Genomic DNA, 20,262 nt, shown 5'->3' with positions numbered 1-20,262 from the left:
TGCCTTCTATCTAGGAAGCTGTTCCTTCTTTGATTCTCTTGCCATTATTTTCAGATGCTTTCCAAACTTTTAAATTTTGCACATTTTCTTGTTTCTCTCATGAAAATTTTATATACACTGAAAACTTTCCCTGGCATCCATCTCCAAATCTAAATTAGCACTTCTCATGTATGGTTAATACAATACCTACCTTGACTTCTTAGCAATTACCACAATATATTTTAATTACCTGTTTGTGTATTTATATTTTTTATTTTGCAGCAAATTGCTGAGAGCAGATAGATTAGTTCTCTATCTCGATAGTATATTGCAACACCTACCACAGTGCTTGAGGAGAGTAGGTGATGAAATATTTCTGAATTAATTAACAGATGTCAATTCTATGCAGATGACATCTAATGGTGCATTTACCATTAGGATTGCTCTCCTGAGTTCCATTCTCATGCGTTAAAAGTAGTTTCCATGTTATGAGGTTATGTTTCAGAAAATCCCACTAATTTTTTTTTAATCCAAACCAATTCTGATTTTGTTCTTCATATTTGCTAAGTCTCCCAGTTTCATAATCTGGAACTGAATATTAGATTTTCTCTCTCTCCCTATGCCCACATGTCTCAGGGCAAATTATTCATTTTCTAGAATTCATTCCTCCCTTCTCTATGCCTATGATTATACAATGAGTATGATCTTTATGCCTTTATTTTATGGTCTATTGGAATAGACTGCATTTGGGCCATTTCACTGTCAAAATCTCTTTCACATGTGCAAATCTTTCATAGGTGTCACTGTCACTTCTAAGCCACTTTCAAGGTGCACATAAGCTTCAAAAAATCTCCCTCATCCTCTTTACAGACTCTTCTCAAGCCATTCTGTGTTATATATAATGTGCTTCAACCTGGTCTCTGGGTTTTTCTCCTCCAAATCCAAAAGCAGAAAGAGTTTTATATAACAGAATGGGGACCCATTCTGGTAACAGAAATGTATTGTTTGGACTTTTGTTCTCCAACTACATATCTTTGCAGTCTTTGACAAATCACTTATTTATGGCTTACTTCCTTTCTACAAAAGTAAGATGATATTTCTATTTTTGTGTGTGCATGTGTATGTGTTTGTGTGTGTGTGTTCATGCACATGACCATAAGCTGAAAACATGATTGTGTATGTGAGGCACTTAGAAAAGGGCTTACTGCATACTGACTGCTCACTCAGTAGTAGTTGCTATCAGGATGTCCATCCATGATGTGACCAAGCTAAACCATCCCCAGCCCATATATTATATTATACTTTAGACACTCTTGCAAACAGAAACAGACCATGATTAAGTCTGAACTGATTTGTACAAGTATCTAAAAATAAACACAAATGTCTTCTTAATTCTCTCTACCTCCACTTTAAAGTAAAACCCTTCCAAAAAGTTGTCCAACCTCTCTACCTGTTTCCTATTCACCTCTTCCCACTCTCTCTGCATCTATTCCTATCGGACTTTGCTCCCAGCACTTCACAAACTATTCTTCTTAGGTTCCCAATGTTAATAAATAGTTTATGTATGGTCCAGTATGACTCTGGACCCAAGTATTCTTAGTTTCATAGAGAAGGCAATAGAGATTCCAAAAACAATTAAAAGTAACTGGGTAGAGTAGGTCTCCAGATCTGGAAGTAGTTGGGTGAAATCAGTCAATCAGATTCTAAATTATTTGTGCACACTCTTTGTTTTCATGAAACTTCCATATTTTTTTATCAAGACTGTTAAAACCTTTGAGTTACTTAATAGCTATTCAAAATTTTATGCCCTCTTACTTTCATATCAAACTTTAACAATGATAAAATACGAATGATTTTCATTGATCATATGGTGGCATAAAGTTTTCTTTTTATACATTGTGCTCTATCAGCATTAAAGTAGATAGTGTTTACTCAGATTGAAGGAAAATGGAGCAGTTATGTATGGAACTTGATGATTGTTGATAGCCAGGAAGAATGATCCATGTTCCACATCTCAATGTCTCCAAACTGGCAGAATTATTTGCAGTATTGGTACAAATAAGTAAATTTATTCTTTTGTATCAATAATAGTCCAAAGCATTCTGTTTGTGAGAAAAAGTACTTTCCGACAAAATCAAAGTTCCTTTTTTTTTTTTTTTTTAAATACAAGGACATATTTCATTAAGTTCATTTAATGCCAAATAACTAATTTTCTCTGTATCTCTTTCTCTGATACTTGCTGTTTTGTGCCTGGGTCTTCTTTTATAAAGGTGACTGAGTCACGACTTGGAGAGGTTATTTCAGTGTTAATGACAGTTCCCTTAGAAACCAGAGACACACTCACTTTGTAGGGTCTCAGGAGGAACACCAGGTTTTGGACAGGAAGCAGAAACAGAGTGGAGCAATAGGTTAAAGCCAGAGCCTTTATTAGGGTTTACACAGGAAAGGTAAGACAGGGCAGGGTAAACAATTTAGGATTGGCTTGTTTGAATAATTTCAGCAGGCTCTGTGCTTTAGAGCCCTAGTTTATTAGTACATGGCCCTGGAGTGATTAAACAGAGGAATACTGTTTTCTGGAATACACAGGCCAGAAAGAAGTATGGCTCTGTTTTGGTTAGTCTGCATATCAAAGACAGGATTTGTAAGTTTCTTGCTATCTCTAAGAATTGGCTAATTGGGGCAGTCTCTCCCTAAAGTGAAAGGTGTTTTGTTTTGTTTTTACATTTTCTTTATGTCAAAACATGATAATACACAGAATTAAAAAAAGAAAAAAGATGAATACACACACCCACAACCAACCACAGCTGTAACAACACAGTTTTGTTTTTACATACCTCAAGAGACATGTTTGGCAGTGTATACAGCAGGGCGCCCTGTGCTCCTGGAGTAAGAGATCACGTTATTGGATTCTGGAAAAAAAGAGATAAATGAATAAAGGTACTTCAAAACAAACAGATTCCATCTAGGGTAAGAGTTCTTAGAATGGAACATTGTCCTGAGTTGATTCAGCCTTGGGTTGTTGAACGCACACAGATACAGTGCCCTTACTCTAGCCATTCCATGTAGCTTGCAGTAACACAAAGTAACCATAAGGCATCTCTGCCGTTATTCGGGTAGGCTAACTGCAAAGTTCAGTAATTTGTTGAATTAAATTTCTAGGTGGAAAAAACCATGAATCAATTAACCACTTCTATCACAAAATAAAAGGCAAAGAAGGTTACTTTCATGTAGGACATTTCTTATCGAATAGTGTAATCTCTAGCATATCTATGCTATCTTAACATTACCTTCCTGAATTATTTTTCTTCATTCAATTAAGTTTCTTAATTTATTCACATGAGTAACTACATATTTCTATGATCCTCTACTTAATATGCCTTTATGACAAGGTTACAAAATTCCTAGGGCCATAATGTCCTTTTTACTTTTCATTGTGTAGCTCAATGTTTGTTATATTTATCTGATCTATCTATCTACCTACCTACCTATTATGATCTATAATAGACTTTCTGATCTTCATTTGTTACACTTTAGTATGCCTTATCTGAATAACCTTGGAACACAGTGACGAACATGGAACTGTCATAAGCTAAATATGACGTTTTTTCTTCTCATTCTTCTTTATGACTGATAGTAAAAATAAAGATCTTCTTGATTGTTTTTAATGTTGCCTTTCAGTGCTGATTGAAACATATATTCTCAACATCTAGACATGGCATGCTCTAGGAAAGCAAGACTTGGGAAAAAATCCAAGCAATTTCATGTCATATATACCACATGCCAATAGATGCCACCATTGCACTGTGACAACTGCCTATGCTGTGGTAACAAAGGACAGCCTTCACTCTTCTCCATTCTCCTATTAGAGAATGCTTAAGTATGAAATCCTTAAATATAGTTTGGGAGATCTATACGACATACGCTTTTTTCCTACACCCTTAAAATATGGCTTGGAAAGCTTCCAAGGAAGAACATTTCTCGTTAGTGTTGAATGTATTATTGCTACTGTTAACAGCTGAAATGTTACTAGATTGATAATGTTAATTACAATCATTTTAATCCTTTTATGAGTCAAATTTTGTCAATTATTGAACAAAAACTAAAAGAAAATTAAAATTAAAAAGCCCACATCAGATTTATGTGTCACGCTTGTTGTTTACATATTATCTTGTTTTCTTAAAGTATTTCAAAATCCATCTATGTTTTACAACTTACCATAGAAATTTAGGAATACTATATAAAGTAACACAACAATGCTGTCTGAAATATTTGTAAGAAAAATCCCATCAGGTCATGGAATACAGAACTCAAACATTAAATACAGGAAAAAATATACAACCATTAGAAATAATTTTCTCTTTTGTGTTAGTGAATGCATCCAATTTAAGTGCCATTGTATCTAAAGGTAATGTTCCTCTTTCCCTCATTTCCTTTTCTTATAATTCCTGATTAAGATTAATTTGTGATTTATAGTTCTCTTCTTTCCAAACAATTCCACTGACTGGCTTCTCATTAGTGGTTTGTGCTAGCATTAGTAAAATCCATAACCATTTCTACTGTTTTTAACTGATTCTAATAAGAGATTTTTCAGAATAGAGCTTATGTATATTCTCCTTGAATGCTGTATCTCAGGTTAGTTTTCCTACTGCTGAAGTTTAACAGCAACATACTTATGAGAGATTTATTTCAATAGAGTGAAAAAAAATTTATTCTCTACTCTTTACTGCTTCACTTTTTTTAGAACCCAATTCAAGGTTGCTCAAATTAATGTGCTTATGTACTATCTTACAATTTCTGTCTATATAGAAACATGAACATAGTTTCCTTTAAATACAATTTTAGGAATGGCAAGAAAAACTGAAAATACCATCATATATAGCAATGCTATCTTTATCAACTTTTACTACATATCATGGCTCAATAAAAATTTGATGAGTTTTGGACAATATAAAATATGTTTGGTTTATTAAAAACCTTACAGAATGATGGTAGAGTTATAGAATAATTCTAGTAGAGTTTTCTCTGAGTTGTGGAAATCCTAGTGAACTTTTCATCTTTTTTCTGATAAGGATTTTATTCTCATAATATAAAAAAGGTTATATATCATTATCCTAATACTAAGCCATCTAATTCTTGTATCACTAACTAGCTTACTTGCTACTCCGTTGACTTTTCAATCCCAGTCATCTGAAATTTATTTATTATCAGATGAAGACTTTCTGAAAATTTATACATATGTACACAAAGGAAGGAATATTTATTTCCTTTATGAAAACTAAGTATTTCAGATAGTATTTTTATAGCCTTATGAAAACATAACTAATTTTTGTCTGTTTCTCTAAGAGACATATATGCTTTAAAGCTACCACATTATTTGATGCCTTTATGAACAATTACTGGAAAGAAAACATTACATGAATTACTTTCACAGAGAATTTATTGATAGTTCCTGAATCTTGCAGATTTTTAGAGAGAATTTTGTTTTAAAGAAACCGCAAGTTTGGCCTACATAAACTCAATTCCCCAATGCAATCTTCATATCACCAAACTTGTCCCATCAGGAAACTGCCTATGAAATTTCTATTGTTTGGGCTGTGAATGACAATAGCAAATGCAACAAAAGGATGCAAAATTAATGCTGGGGCCATGAAAAACGAGAGAAAAATTATTCAAAGAGTTGAACATTGGGTTGTCAAACAGGCTAAATAAGGAATTTACTCCATGACCAGGGTAAATAGACTTTATAAACCTTTCCCTTTGTTAGTCAGTGGCAACTGACTGATAGGAGTTTCATTGTTTATGCCCTGAAGAGATGAAATACAATATTCTTCTTTCAATTCCACATTACATAATAGGTTTATGGTGAGGAATGGAGAAGGGAGAACAACTTTTCTTTCAGTTAATATGATACCAGCCTGTATAGAATCCTGATAAGATGTAATAGAAAGGACTTTGCATCAACCCAGAGTTCCTTCACTGTCAGCCTGATGCCATAAATGATAGCACTGTTGTTTTTCTTCCTTGAAAAGGAAATCCATATTCTTTTTGCAGGAAGAACAGTGCGATGGATACACTCAAATGGGGAGTGGCAGAGGTCACCATTCTCCTCTTTCTCTCTCTAGCGGGATCATGGCTCCTCAGCTGAAGACAGAATTTTACCCATGTGGCTTAAGACTCAATATGTCAGTATAAGCAATGTGACAAGCTTCTGGGTCATTTCCTTTATTCTAGACTTTTCTTCTCATGATTGGTATATTCTTGGAACCCACATGTTAAGGATGGCAGAACTATCCCATCAGCTGGACGCTTATTTTTTACTATTATATGAGAGATAAATAAATGTCTGTCATTGCTAACCCACTTTCTTTTAGGGTATCCTTCTTCTAATATCATGGCCTCTATATTCCCAGTAATACAGTTATAGTGCTATTATTTTAAATGTACTATTGCTTCCTACCACCCAGCAATCACACTACTGGGTATTTACCCTAAATATACCAATGTAGTGATCCAAAGGGGCACATGTACCCGAATGTTTATAGCAGCAATGTCCACAATAGTCAAACTATGGAAAGAACCAAGATGTCCATCAACAGATGAATGGATAAAGAAGCTGTGAAAAGATATGAAATCTCACCATTTTGCAATTACATGGATGGAACGAGATGGTATTACACTAAATGAAATAAGTCACTCAGAGAAAGAGAATTATCATATGATCTCTCGGATGTAAGGAATCTGAGAGGCAGGGCAGGGTTCGTGGGGGGAAGGGAGGGAAAAAAATGAAACAAGATGAGACCGGGGAGGGAGACAAACTATAAGAGACTTTTAATCTCAGCAAACAAATTGAGGGTTGCTGGGGGACAGGGGGGTAGGGATATGGTGGCTGATTATGGACACTGAGGAGGGTGTGTGCTACAGTGAGTGCTGTGGATTATGTAAGACTGATGATTCACAGACCCTCAACCCCCGAAGCAAATAATACATTATATGTTAATTAAAAAATATCTAATATGTTACTTAGGACTTTTAATAAACCTTTACAAGTAAACCTGATCTATACTTTTCTCTCTTTTTTAAAGTATTTATTTATTTTGGAGGTAGCGGGGGTGGGGCAGAGGGCACATAAATAGGGTTAGGGGCAGAGGCAGTGGGACAAACAGATTCCACACTGAGTGTACCACCTGACATGGGGCTCCATTTCACAACCCTGAGATCATGACCTGAGCTGAAATCAAGTGTCAGATGCTTAATCAACTAAGGCACCCAGGCACCCCAATATATTTTTCTCTTTTTAAAAATCTTATTGTTACTTCTTCTCTGTTTTCAGAATCATCATTTGGTTAGCTTAATAATTTGCATGTATATATTTTACTTAAAAAGTGAAAGCCAAGTTGGTCATTTTCTGTAAGAACAGAATATATATTTTCTAAATGAATTATGCATAAGTTTCACATTACTTTTATTTCATCTGAAAATGATGTACAGTGTTGGGAATCAGATATATTTTCAATTGACAAGTCTTGTAAATGTATATTACTAATGAACTCAACCCAAGAACAGCAGAATGTGCAGACTTTCTGGAATAATGTGAAGGCTTTGATACTAGCCCAGAATTTTATTTGAAATCCTAGGAACAGTTATTTTGCTCACTTAGTATATCTGGAGACACTATAATCAGATCATTTAAAATAAGTAATCAGACTTATATGCAAATATCCAGAAAATTCTAAGCTTGCCTATATAACTTTGCTTACATTGTTAATGCTCTTGGTCCTAATTCTTTAACAGCAATTTACTTGTCACTAATTACAAAGAACACAAGAAGGCAACTAACAGATCAAATAATGCCATGTTTATTTTAAGACATATTTAGAATCTAATGAATCCATGATACCTGACAGCTGTGATTTCACTTTTTCACAGATGTTACTAGGTTGGGGAAAATGAAGAATATTAAATTGGCAAATACTCTCAATTATATTAAATACTGTTATTGTTTTCATTCCAGAGACATGATTTCTATCTGCAACATTTGATTATTCAAAGAGAAATTGGCAACTTACTTGTTAGAACTCGACACTCTTCTAGGAAAGCACATTAAACCTAGTCACTATTTGTTGCAGGAAGTAAAATTTGTTTCTCATATTGCGGAAGAAGAAGAATGTTGAAAAATATATTGTTGAATAATTCATATTCAGTTTTATTCAGTGTAAGCCAGCCTGGAAAAAAAGTCTATCCTATATCAAATCACACTCAAATAAAAAACACTGGGAAAAAAACCTATATTTTGCTCTACAGCATCTTATATATCCACAGTATATATAATAATTTATAATTGTTTTAGATGTAAAAGTAATTTATCTAAAAACATTATTTTCTTCTAAAACTAAGGTGATTTGTATCTTAGATGTGCTACAAATGTGATTTTCCTTTAGAATTGCCTGTAAAAAGAAACATTTATATGTAAGCTTCATAATTATATACTTACATGTTAAATTTGTTACAAGAATATTCACTTAACTTCTGTTTACAAATCCCTACCCACATAGTCACAGTTTTAAGACTTGAGTGACTTTGACAATTAAACGAAGGATAACGACACTCCCACTCTTGCTCTCTCTCTCTCTGACAAATACAATTAAAAAAAATTCTGAATAACCAAATTCTGTTAAGTATTAACAATAATTTTTAACATGCAATTCATTTACTAAAGCTAAAAAGTGTGCACACCACATGATTTCTATACTTTGAAATACATAAATCCATGTTCTAATAGATATCATAGAAGTTAGTGATTACCTGAATGCATATCATGCTCTAAGTACCATGACCAACACTGGAGTTAAGAAAAAATATAAGATGCTTCCTGTCATCAGAAAACTTACTCTTAAAAAACAGCCACTGCCACAAAGTTTGTTTGCATAAAGCTCCATCTATTTTTTTTTTAATTATTTATTTGAGAGACAGAGAGAGAGCAAGTGTGTGAGCAGGGGAAGGAAAGTGGGGGTTGGGAAGGGCCAGAGAGAAAATCCCAAACAGACTCCTGCTGAGCATGGAGCCTGACTTGGGACTCCATCCCTCCAGAGATCATGACCAGAGCCAACAGGAAGAGTCCAAAGCTTAACCTACTGAGCCACCCAGGTGCCCCTAAAACTCTATACCTTAAAAAACAGTCTCATACTTACTCTATTTGAGTCTAAAAAACAAGTCTCCCTCCGATTAATAATCATCATCATCATATTCAAATAGAGTCACAAAGACTCAAAAGAGTGACAAAATTAACTCAAAATGACTTAAGGACTTAAAAGTCATACCTGAAACCATAAAATTCCTACAAGAAAACATAGGGGAAAATCTCCTTGACACTAGTCTAAAGAATATTTTTTTTTTTCTGGATAGGACACCAAAAGCACAAACAACAAAAGCAAAGATGAACAAGTGGGACTTATAACAAACTAAAAAGTTTCTGCATGGTAAAATAAAGACACAGCAAAATGAAAAGTCCACCAATGGAATAGGAGAAAGTATTTGCAAAAATGTATATCTGATGGAGGGTTAAAACCCAAAATATGTAAGAAACTCAAATAACTCAATAGTAATAATAATTATAGTAATAATAAAATCTAACAATTAAAAACAGTATCTCAATTTAAAAATGGGCAAAAGACTTGAATAGACATGTCTCCAAAGAAGAGATATCACCTCACACCTGTTGTTATTGCTATTATACTGAAAACCAATAAGAAGTATTAGCCAGGTTATAGAGAAAGGGAACCCTTGAACATGACGATGGGTATATGAATTTATGAAGACACTATGGAAACAGTGTGCAAATTTTTCAAAAAACTAAAAATAGAGCTACCATATAATCCAGAAATCTTAATCCTGGGTATATATCCAAAGGGACTGAAATCAGGATTTTAAAGAGATATCCATACTCGTGATTTTCATAGTAACCGAGACATAGAAGTAACTGAAATGTCCATCAACAAATGAAGAAAGAAAATGTGATATGTATATATGAGGGAACAGATTCAACCTTCAAAGAAAGAAAAAAAAGAATCCTGGCATTTGTAGCAACACAGATGACTCCAGAGGACATTATATTCAGTGAAATAAGCCAGACACAGAAGGACAAATACATGTTACACTTACATGAGGAATCTAAAATAATCGAACTCATAGAAACAGACAGTAGAATGGTGGTTGCCAGGGTCTGAGAGAAAGGGAAACAAGGAGGTAGTAACCAAAGCTACAAAGTTTCAGTTATGCAAGGTGAGTATCCTAGAAATAAACTGTACATCAGCATGCTAACAGTTGAGACTAGTGTATATATATTTTAAAAACTTACTGAGATGGTACATCTTAGGTTAAGTGTTCCTTTCACAACAAAGAAATCTATGAGTCATACATATTTGTTTTTGTCTTACTTTTTTCTAACTGTATTATAAACTTCTTGAGGACAGAATCCAGACATTTACTTCATGTAATTTCTCTCTTCCTCAAGTGCTCTGAAAAGTGTTCTTATGGATTTCAATAACCATGCATGTACCGTACTTATATTTTAATGATCAAAACCTGAGCAGAAATCTAAGCGTGTGTACTCTTTCCTCCCCCCCCACAATAATTTAATAAACAGAACAGAGGAAGAGTAACTTAGGCATAGAGTTTGGCCTTGGAACAAACTGCTTTAGGTTCAAATCTTAACTCCACAATACAACAGCTTTGCAACCTGGATATAGTAAGATGACATCTCTGAAGTAAATCTTCCTATCTTTTAAATGTAGATGATGTTAACTGTTGAGAATGGAATGTGATAACATAAATGTCTTACTCAGTTTGGACTTGTGTAACACATCACTATAAACTGGGTAGCTTTAAACAACAGAAATTTATTTCTTATTATGTAGGCTGGGACTCCAAGATCAGGGTGCCAGCTAGTCCAAATCTGGTGAAAATTTTCTTTGGGGTTGCAGACTACCAAGTTACTGTGTCTTTCATGGCAAAGAGGGGAAGCAACTTCTTTCTCTGGTAACTTTTGTAAGGGTACTAATCTCTTCATGAAGCTATACCCTCATTATCTCATCTAACCCTACTTATCTCTTAAAGGCTCTATTTCCTAACAGCATCACATCAGGAGAGATGGAGAGGTAGTGTTTAACGCATGGATTTAGGGGAGAAGCAAATATTTGGTCTTTAACATTTTGCCCATGGCCCCCCCAAATTTGTGTTCTTTTCATATGCACATTAATTAATTACTTTCCCCAATCCCCATTCCAGCATCAACTCTAGAGTCTAAAATCCAAAGTCTCACCTAAATAGCAACTAAATCATATATGACTCAAGGTTTGATTACTCCTAAGACAAAATTCCTCTTTAGCTGTGAACCTGGAAAACCAAAATGTTAAATGCATCTAAAATACAATAGCAGTATATAGCAAGTGGTGAATTACTGAACTTTACATCTGAAACTAATGATATGTTGGCTAACTGAATTTAAAGAAATAGGGGCGCCTGGGTGGCTTAGTTGGTTAAGCATCTGCCTTTGGCTCAGGTCATGATCCTAAGGTCCTTAGATAGAGCCCTGATTTGGGTTCCCTGCTCAACAGAGGGCCTGCTCCTCCCCCTCCCTCTGCCTGCTGCTCTGCCTACTTGTGCTCCCTATCTCTCTATCCAAAAAAATAAATAAAATCTTCTTAAAAAATCTTTTTCTTTCTTTCTTTTAAAGAAAGAAAAAAATATATACAGAAAAAAATAAAATACAATAGTGGGATAGGCTTAGGATGGACATGTCAGGGACTGCTACATTTGTTAACTTATTAGATGTTGCATATGAAATAAACATGTATGTGGCACACTTAAGACTATATAACCAGTTTTTTGTTTGTTTGTTTGTTTGTTTGTGGAAGTGGTAGGCAGTGGAGGGAAAAGCCTGTTGGCCTGGGAGGCAGGGGCTTAGGAAATTTACCTAACCTCTCTGGCCCTTTTTTTCATTTCAGATATCCCAGGGTTAAAACTGCTTCACAGTACCATGGTTCTGTTGAGGTGTCTCAGAGAAGATGAAAGTCTGTGACTTCTGAAACACCCCCCTCCCCAACTTCAATCAGACCGGAGTAGATCCACTCTGTTTTACATGTTGGCATTCTGCCTGAGATTTCATCTGATAAAAAAGAATCATCTGCTTGAGAACATTGGCTTACTGGCTCTGTATCAAGTAGTTTTCCTCTGCATTTTACCCCCAACACTAGGCTTGCTAGTAATTCCACTGAACCCAAGGCAAGGCCCCAACAGTGACAGCTGCCTCAGATTCAAGTTGGTTTGGCTTTGCCAGTTCCCATCACCAGAGAAGAAACAAATACAGTCTCTTCCAATCTGAGACTGCTAGAACATACCCCCAGGCCATGTTCTAGCTGAGACCTGGGAACCTTGAACCTTATATCTTGGTTCTTCTTCTTCTTCTTCTTTTTTTTTTTTTTTAAAGATTTTATTTATTTATTTGACAGAGAGAGAGAGAACACAAGTAGGCACATAGTCAGGCAGAGGGGGGGGGGGGAAGCAGGCTCCCAGCTGAGCAGAGAGCCCGATGCGGGGCTCGATCCCAGGACACTGAGATCATGACCTGAGCCGAAGGCAGAGGCTCTAATCCACTGAGCCACCCAGGCGCCCCTCTCCTGGTTCTTCTTAATGCCCCTAGAAGACATCCTTGCCCTCTCTTCCATCTTGTTGCTCATAAACCACTAATATTATGGTGGTGGTCAGGGCAATTGTATGTTTGTTTATCAAAGTTTGTTGAGAAAGAGTGGGTGACTTTTGTGTTAAAGTAACAGTAATAAGAAGAAATCTTTTCAAAATGTTACCTAAAGAGAGCTGAGACCTCTTCCAGGGGTGATCAAAGGATTTTCTATTGCAAGTGGCCACCTATTAATTTGAAGAGGAACTTGAATGATTACAATATAATACTAGAGAAAAAGGCAGTAATTTAGAAATAAAAAGAATATAGTAACCAAATGAACACTTATTTTCCCCATAAAATTGACTCCTACACTATTAAAAGTCAAGTCCTTATTAGGCTCATAAATGAGCTTTCAAAACTAGCATTGAAGAGGATTTTTAACCCTTTATACATTGCTAAATTAAAGAACTTAATTTTTCATAAAAATAACAAGGTTTTTAATTGATATTATGAAGGTTAATGCTAACCTTCCTACAATTAAAATCAGACCAAATACCCACAGTATCATTCATTTATTTTTGAATTTGTCCAGGTCTTGTGGAGCACCCACTGTGTGGAGGCACTGACTTAATCCACTGAGTTACATTAAAGAAAGGCATAGTCCATGACCCATACTTCTGAGAGTCAGTACATTCGTACTTAATAAATTATCTGTAGAGAATATCAACTCAAAGTTACATAAATGTAACAAAACCATAGCAGTATTTTTCTTTTCTTTTTATAAATATGAATAATTGATTCTTTGCATAAGCAATAGGAGAAAAACATGTAGAAAAGTGCGATAATTTACTCTGCAATTCTGTAGAGTAATTAACTAAAGCTTGAAAATTGCTGATCAAATCACTTGGTGGAAAAGCTTATTAACTTGGGAAACCTTTAACAATATTCTTTTTATTCTTGTTCTAACATATTTTAAATTTAATTTCTTATAAATGATAGTGGATTATCCTCATGACCTTTTTCTCAGTTACAGACAGAAAAGAAGGAGGAGGAGAGGGCAACTGAAGCCCTGAAGAGGAAGAGAAGGAGGTGGAGGGGGAAGAGGGGAAGGGGAAGAGAATAAGAGGAGAATTGGGGGGAGGAAAAGGAAGAAAAGGAGGAAGAAGAGGAGGAGGAGAAGGCTGAGACTGAGAGGCAAAAAAGAAAAAGTGAGTGAAAAGGGTTTATTAAGATCTCCAGTACAAAATCTGCTTATTTTTAGGTCAAAAGCCTTTTTGGTAGTTACATACATATATTGACCAAGAAGGCCTCAACATTCCCCTAAGCTTGTCTAAACTTTTGATAGGTTTCTTCCTGATTATAAGCCCCTGACCCCCTTTTTCTTAGGGAAAACAAAACAAAACCAACCAACCAAACAAACAAAAAAAACTTACTTTGTAAAACTTAAAACCATAAATTCTTTCTCTGTCCGTTTGGGATGTAAATTTTTTCCCAGCATCTTGCCAGCTTTACAACCCAGGAATGATTTTCTCAAAGACCTGGAGCCATCTCTTTGAAATACAATCATCAGGAAATATAGAGACCCTAACTCTTTGTCTGTGTGGAAGGGTAGGGGCCTAACTTTGACATGCATCAATTAGCAGACACTTTGATCACATCGACCAATCTCCACCTTAAAGTCCTCCCACCTTCACCCCAACCCCGTGCTTTTGTACTAGCTCACATCAACGCTTTAACTCTCTTTTACCTCTCATTTCAGTGGAGGGAAATTAATCTTTTTTCCCTATGTCAGTAGTCTTTTTTTTTTTTTAAAGATTTTATTTATTTATTTGTCAGAGAGAGTAAGCACAGGCAGACAGAGTGGCAGGCAGAGGCAGAGGGAGAAGCAGGCTCCCTGCTGAGCAGAGAGCCCGATGCGGGACTCCATCCGAGGACACTGGGGTCATGACCTGAGCCGAAGGCAGCAGCTCAACCAACTGAGCCACCCAGGCATCCCCCTATGTCAGTAGTCTTGAAGAAAGTCTTCTTCTCCTGTTAACTTGTCTGGTATAATTTTATTTTATTTATCTATTTTTTTAATAATATCAGAAACTGAAACAAATAAAGGTTAGTAAAAGGCACTAGAAATGCCAAAAATGTTATAAATAAAATTATATGCAACACCAGTAACCTGGCCATTTCAAAATTTGAAAAAATTACGATACAATTTTGCCCCTTAGAGAAAAAAGAAGCAACACATAAATATACTATTTTTAAAATGAAAATAATTTATAATTCTATTAAGTATAAAATAGTCCTTTAGCTACTCTTCCCACTCTCTTGAAATTTTGATAACAGTATGTTGAATTGTTTCAATGTTTTATGTGCATATGTACATATAAATGAATATATTTTGTTACATTTATTACTTGTTTGGAATCAAATTGTTTTGTTCTCTTCTTCAGTTAATGCTATACAGTGAAGTTCTACGTCAGAATACAAGAGTTTGGTGTTAGAATAATGATATACAACCTTTTATATTGTATCAGATAAGATGAGATACAGAGATGATCAGATCTCGTTGATTAGATAAAAGATGAAAAATATACTAGGATCTGTACTTAGCACTCCGTAATTCTTAATGAGCCACACATATTTCTTATGTTTTCCAAGATCATCAAAATTTTATTAAGCTATGATATGTACTAAAGGCAGATGAAGACAGCATTCTTATATAGGACGTCATTCTCCATGTTTATTACCATTCCTAAAATTATATTCAGCGAAACAGCAGAAACAGCCACCATTCCCTAGTCTGTTTTGCAGACAACCACCAGGAGCTTTCACCACTGAAGAAATCAATGGTCAGGAAAGCTGCAACTGAAGCCCTGTGGATTTCACTGGATTTTGCTCCACAGGTATCTGCATTCACTCCAACCACCTGAGTCCCTCCCTACTCCCTTTCTAATCCCCGCTGGAGTCCAGGACATGCACCAGCAGCCAGGCCAGGCCTTGATGGCTACATTAGTGTAGAGTGCCACACTACACCCCCAAAGTTAACCCTTACTGCTGTGTGCATTCTAGAGGCCAGCCCCTCCAGCCATGTATTTGCACACTGCTGGCCTGACACCTGTTATTGGCCTCCAATGCCACGTGCAGACTTGTGGCAAGGTGATACAGCCATGCAAGTGCACACCAATAGCTGAGGCCCCCAAAGCAGTTTATTGGCTCGGATTCTCCCATCAAATTGTATAGCGTGAACGAATGGATTAAAACAAAAACAAAAGAACAACAAAAAATAAGACACAACTATATTCTGTTCCTCAAGAGATACATTTTATTTTCAAGGATACACATAGGCTCAAAGTGAAGGGATGTGGAAGGATGTTTCATGCAAATGGAAACCAAGAGAGCAGAAATAGCTATTTTATATCAGACAAAATAGATGTTAGTTAAAAAAACATTAGCAGGAAACAAAGGTCATTATATTATGAAAAGGGATCAATTAATCAAGAGGAGATACCAATTGTTAAGTATATATGCACTCAACATCAGAGCTTTTAAATGTGTTAAGCAAATACTAACAGATATGAAGGGAGTAATAAACAACACTACAGTAACAGTGAGAGATTACAGTATCTCACTTTCAACAATGGATAGATCATCAGACAATAAATAAAAAAGGAAACAATGAATCTGAAAAATACTTTAAACCAATAAAACCTAACAGACCATTCTACCAAATAGCAGCAGAATACATATTCCTCATGGAAATTCTTCCAGGATACTTTATTAATGTATTATAATTTATCATTTAATTATGAATTATGCATATTTTCCTTCTGACATTCTAGTTTGTACCATTTCTACTTATGTGATTAGTTTTAACATGGAGCTATTAATTGCCTTTGCCATCAAATGAAATGTAAGGCAAAAAATGACATCTTAAAAGTTACTCTCAGGTGCCTGGGTGGCTCAGTGAGTTAAGCCTCTGCCTTTGGCTAAGGTCATGATCTCAGGGTCGTGGGATCGAGTCCCGCATCGGGCTCTCTGCTTGGAAGGGAGTCTGCTTCCTCCTCTCTCTCTCTCTGCCTACTTGTGATCTCTCTCTCTCTGTTATATAAATAAATTCTTTAAAAAAAAGTTATTCTCAATATTTTAAGTTTCTAGTCTGGTTAAAGCAATTTATTTTGTCTGGAAGAAATGATGCTATATATACATGAAATATCATTCACTATTTTAATAAAAGTGCAAATACAATAGAAGAGTAAATTTGGGAGAGAATTATCTCTTTTGAATAGACAACTCTCCTAGATTACTCTTGTAGAGTGTAACTGAATTTTATTTAAAAATAATTATTTAAGTCTATACTATCAGTGACTTATCTTTGTAAAGAACCAAAAATAAATAAAATTCAACACATTACATGTTTAAAGTCTTCTTTGTCCTTTTTGTGGTCATGATCACTTTTTGTATATCACTCTTTTGATCAATATGACTCATCATGTAAAGGGAAAAGAAGGTGTATGCAGTATGTATGTGGATGTGTATGGAATAGCTTATTAATATGATAATTATGCTAAATATATTTTACATATAGTTAATGATTATGCCTCTGAAAACACTTCAGCTATATACACTCTAATGTAAAGATATCAGAAGAAAGTAAATCATGGGATGATAGAAATTTCTGGTACTTTACCTCATAAACCTATGTAGGTACACCATAGCTAATGAAAATGCATTGTCTGTGGCATTCATGTTGATAGGAGTAAGAGAGTGTCATATTTGTAAGAGTGCTAGATAAAAAATTAGAAGTTTGACTTTTCCGATTTTCCTTTGGTCACTGATTTCTAGTTTCATACCAGTGTAGCAGGAAAAGGTACTTGATAGGGTTTTTATTGTCTTAAATTTAAGACTTTTGTGGCCTAATATGATCTATCCTGGAAAGAGAAAAATGTGTATTCTCTTTCTATTGGATGGGATATTGTGTATATACCTCTTGGGTCCTTTTGGTCCATAGTATTATTCAAATTCTGTTTTCTTGTTGATTTTCTGTCTCAATTGCTATCTGTCTGATAAGGGTTAATATCTAAAATACATGAGTCTCCTACAACTCAGCAGCAAAAAGAAACAAAAAACCTAATAAAAAATAGGCAAAGGACTTTCATATAGATACTTTTCCAAAGAAGACACACAAGTGGCCACCAGTTATATGAAACTGTGCTCAACATCATTAATCATACAAAAATGCAGATCAAAACCACACTGAGATATCACCTAACACTTGTTGGGATGGCTATTATAAAAAATCCAAAAGATAACAAGTATTGGTGAGTATGTGGAGAAACCAGAATCATCATACACTGTTGATGGAAATGTAGAATGGTGCAGCCACTATGAAAAACAATATGTAGTTTCTTTAAAAAATTAAAGTAGAACTATCATATGAGCCAGCAATCCCACTTCTGGGTTTTTATCCAAAGGAATTGAAATTAGGATCTCGAAGAGATACTGCAGTCTCGTGTTCACTGCAAGACTTAGTTTCAGTATCAAAGATTTGGGAAAAAACAAATAAACAAGTGTTCATCAATAAATGAATGGGTAGAGATATACAGAATACTATTTGGCTTAAAAAAAATTAAGAAATCCACTCTGTGGCATCTGGGTGGCTCAGTTGGTTAAGCATCCAACTCTTGGTTTCAGCTCAGATCATGATCTCAGGAGTCCTGAGACTGAGCCCCACGTCTGGCTTCCCACTGAACAGGGGTCTGCTTCCCCTCTTTCTCTCTCTCTCTGCCCTTCCCCATGCTCATGCCCTCTTTCTCTCTCTAAAACAAACAAATCTTTAAGGGGGGGGGGGAGAAATCCACTATTTGTGACAACACAGATGACTCTAGAAGAAATTTTTCTGTGAAATTAGTCACAGAAGGACAAGGATTGTGTGATTCCACTTAAATGAGGATTTTAATACAGTCAAAGCCATAAAAAAAGAATGGAATGGTGGTTGCCAGGGACTTGGGGGAAGGGCAAATAGGAAATGTTGCTCAGTGGATATAAAGTTTCAGTTATGCAAGATGAATAAGTTCTAGAGATCTTCTGCACTGCTACACAACACAGTACATATGGTTAACAATACTGTATTGAAAGGAAAGTTCTCAGGTTTTCTTCACACACACATACCTGTATACACGTACATATATATAAACACACAAAAGAATAGAGGAAATTTTTGGATCTGTTGAGTATGTTTAATAACTTGGTTATGGTGATGGTTTCATATGACATGCACATGTCCCAAATTATCAAAAAGTGTACATTAAATATGTGAATTTTGGATATATTAATTATACCTTAATAAAGCTTGGAAAAGAATCAGAAGTTTGAATTCAATTAATATTACCACTATTTATTAGGATGCTAAAATTTCTGAGTACCTGCATTAAATGTTACCCATTATTGTAACTTTAGCACATATGTAGTTGATACTCATATTTCACAAATAAATGAATGTATAACATAATTACATAATTATAATTCTATACTATTTATATGACTTAGACCAAGGTAATTATTGTCAATTGTCTTAATTTATAAAATGAGATTAAAGTCTATTTCATGAGGTCCACACAGTATATGGTAGCACTGTAGTAGCATGGTGGTCTCTTAGTAAATTTAGCTTTAATGCAATAGATCAAACTGAACACTTAATATGTGTCAGAAACTGGTCCCTGGGTTCAGAGAGTTCCAAAAGCAGTACATAACATTGTATTTTTGTGAGACTAGATAGGAAAAAAGAGTTCAGAGGGACTGTACATAAGCACAGACTTGATTATCTATAAATAGAATGACAACATAACTTATTAGTCCAAATAGGACACTTCTAAGAATTAAGAAAGATCTCGGTTAATCATTGTGCTGGGACAACAGACTAAACCAGAAATATTCCCCAACTGTAAATTATTCAATGCTACTATCTGGTATATGTTTGATTAGAGTTATCCATGTGTTAGTCATAAAGAAAGTTAGGTATAACTTTCAAAAGAAAACAAAGGTTCTTTTTCATATTTCTGCTAAAATTCTATGTAACTCAGATTTTCTCCTCTAAGATAAGGCAAAATTATTGATGTTAACCATGAATCTAGTCTGGAATAAAATAAATAATTTAAATAAGTTAAAATGTTAATTAAATAGCTCAGAAATATAGACACTGTCTATATATCCTAATTCAATATACTAGAATCAGTATATTTTTTAAAAGTAATTTCAAGGGATGCCTGGCTGGCTCGGTTGGTTGGGCAGCTGCCTTCGGCTCAGGTCATGATCCCAGCGTCCTGGGATCGAGTCCCACATTGGGCTCCTTGCTCGGCAGGGAGCCCACTTCTCCCTCTGTCTCTGCCTGCCATTCTGTCTGCCTGTGCTCGCTCTCTCTCCCTCTCTCTCTCTGACAAATAAATAAAATCTTAAAAACAAAATCTATAAAAGTAATTTCAAGAATATTTTGGAGTGTGAATAATGACTCATACTAGTTCGATTAGATTCAGAGTTAAAATATTTTAAGTTGAACTAGTGTCACTTTTCCCAGACATACATACAATTTGCTAAACCATTCTGACTTTATTTTTTCT

General features: G+C 35.1%; 1 long non-coding RNA gene across 1 annotated transcript in view; it reads right to left on the bottom strand.

Moving 5' to 3' along the window:
- Positions 1–20,262, bottom strand: part of LOC309859413 — a 169,083-nt gene that overhangs the window by 12,012 nt on the left and 136,809 nt on the right. Inside the window, exon 4 of the long non-coding RNA XR_014308675.1 lies at positions 2,814–2,888. This is a non-coding gene — a long non-coding RNA (uncharacterized lncRNA). The remainder of the gene's footprint in view (positions 1–2,813; positions 2,889–20,262) is intronic.

The sequence above is a fragment of the Mustela nivalis genome, assembly GCF_964662115.1.
Source record: "Mustela nivalis genome assembly, chromosome: 2".
Classification (NCBI taxonomy): domain Eukaryota; kingdom Metazoa; phylum Chordata; class Mammalia; order Carnivora; family Mustelidae; genus Mustela; species Mustela nivalis.
The sequence above is the reverse complement of the archived record's forward strand: the minus strand, read 5'-3'. Positions and strand labels throughout refer to the sequence as shown.